We start from the raw sequence: 2,500 nt of genomic DNA on the forward strand, positions 1-2,500 counted from the left end.
TCCCTATCATCACATGCAAGACACCGAGCCAAGTGGCATCCATTAAAATCCTCGTGTTGACCGCGGGCACTGTGGTGTCACCCGTCAACATGCAACCATCACAAACTGGAAGAACAACCATATCCATAGGGACCAACTCCAGGAACATGATGCCCGCATGCCTATTGCCACTGCAAAAAGTGCACGCGTTGTTGGAAAAATCCAACGCTGGTTCACCGTTTTATAACTCTCCTCACACCTCAACAAGAACAAAGTCACCCGGGAGCACTTAAAATCGAGAGGGACAAAGGAAAATGCACCCAATAGACCCTGCCCATGCATCGTTGATGCAAGAATAAGCCACGCCACGATGCCCACAAATTTCCGAGGGACGCACCGAGACTCGGCCGAAGTCGGCCAACATTCGGTTTCTGGATAATTGACGAATCAATAAACCCAATGCCATGGAAAACCAAGCCACACAAGTGAGGGGAGACTTGCATGAGCATGGGGGAGGGGCCCCAAGGCAGCACCGCACCTCCCACTGTGGGCGTGGTTGGTGAGGTGCAGCCCCCCCCTATAATAGGTTATTATGCAAAAGCCAAAATTGTAGTAGTAGATACCTTTTTTCTGAGCAGACATAAGTCCATATCGGGACCTAGAGATCGAATTTTGACGTGATTTTTTGCAGGGAGGCTCACAAACACAATATATTCACGTCCACAAAGTTTTAGATTTTTTCTCCAAGGGATGAATTTTTAATGAATTTTTGAATCGGCAGATTATGAAAAACCGGGGAAAATAGAAAAAGGCACCTAGAGATCGAATTTTGACCTGATTTTTTGCAGGCATTCACACAAAATAACACCAAATGTGTCTGCAAAGTTTCGTTACATTTCCCCAAGGGAATGATTTATAATGAATTTTTCTCCGAATCATCGCACCATGGTGCACCTTGATGCCCACCTTGGTGCCTCTTGATACCCACCTTGGTGCTTCTTGATACCCACCTTGGTGCCTCTTGGTGCCTCTTGGTGCCCACCTTGGTGCCTCTTGATGCCCACCATGGTGCACCTTGATGCACACCTTGGTGCCTCTTGGTGCCTCTTGGTGCCCACCTTGGTGCCTCTTGATGCCCACCATGGTGCACCTTGATGCACACCTTGGTGCCTCTTGATGCCCACCTTGGTGCCTCTTGATACCCACCTTGGTGCCTCTTGATGCCCACCTTGGTGCCTCTTGATACCCACCTTGGTGCCTCTTGGTGCCCACCTTGGTGCCTCTTGCTACCCACCATGGTGCCTCTTGGTGCCCACCATGGTGCCTCTTGGTGCCCACCATGGTGCACCTTGATGCACACCTTGGTGCCTCTTGATGCCCACCTTGGTGCCTCTTGATGCCCACCTTGGTGCCTCTTGATACCCACCTTGGTGCCTCTTGGTGCCCACCATGGTGCCTCTTGGTGCCCACCATGGTGCACCTTCATGCACACCTTGGTGCCTCTTGATGCCCACCTTGGTCCCTCTTGATACCCACCATGGTGCACCTTGGTGCCTCTTGGTGCCCACCTTGGTGCCTCTTGATGCCCACCATGGTGCACCTTGATGCCCACCTTGGTGCCTCTTGGTGCCCATCATGGTGCCTCTTCATGCCCACCCTGGTGCCTACCTGGTGCGTTTTTATGCACCCTGGTGCCCTCCTGGTGCGTTTTTATGCACCCTGGTGCCCTCCTGGTGCGTTTTTATGCACCCTGGTGCCCTCCTGGTGCGTTTTTATGCACCATGGTGCCTACTTGGTGCGTTTTTCGCACCCTGGTGCCCTCCTGGTGCGTTTTTATGCACCCTGGTGCCCTCCTGGTGCGTTTTTATGCACCCTGGTGCCTACTTGGTGCGTTTTTATGCACCATGGTGCCCTCCTGGTGCGTTTTTATGCACCATGGTGCCCTCCTGGTGCGTTTTTATGCACCATGGTGCCCTCCTGGTGGTGCCCTCCTGGTGCGTTTTTTGCACCATGGTGCCTCTTGGTGCGTTTTTCGCACCATGGTGCCCTCTTGGTGCGTTTTTATGCACCATGGTGCCCTCTTGGTGCGTTTTTCGCACCCTGGTGCCCTCCTGGTGCGTTTTTATGCACCCTGGTGCCCTCCTGGTGCGTTTTTATGCACCCTGGTGCCTACTTGGTGCGTTTTTATGCACCATGGTGCCCTCCTGGTGCGTTTTTCGCACCCTGGTGCCCTCCTGGTGCGTTTTTATGCACCCTGGTGCCCTCCTGGTGCGTTTTTATGCACCCTGGTGCCCTCCTGGTGCGTTTTTATGCACCATGGTGCCCTCCTGGTGCGTTTTTCGCACCCTGGTGCCCTCCTGGTGCGTTTTTATGCACCATGGTGCCCTCCTGGTGCGTTTTTATGCACCCTGGTGCCCTCCTGGTGCGTTTTTATGCACCATGGTGCCCTCCTGGTGCGTTTTTCGCACCCTGGTGCCCTCCTGGTGCGTTTTTATGCACCATGGTGCCCTCCTGGTGCGTT

This window comes from Abrus precatorius, unplaced genomic scaffold (assembly GCF_003935025.1).
Source record: "Abrus precatorius isolate BTA unplaced genomic scaffold, Abrus_2018 Scaffold51, whole genome shotgun sequence".
NCBI classification, from domain to species: domain Eukaryota; kingdom Viridiplantae; phylum Streptophyta; class Magnoliopsida; order Fabales; family Fabaceae; genus Abrus; species Abrus precatorius.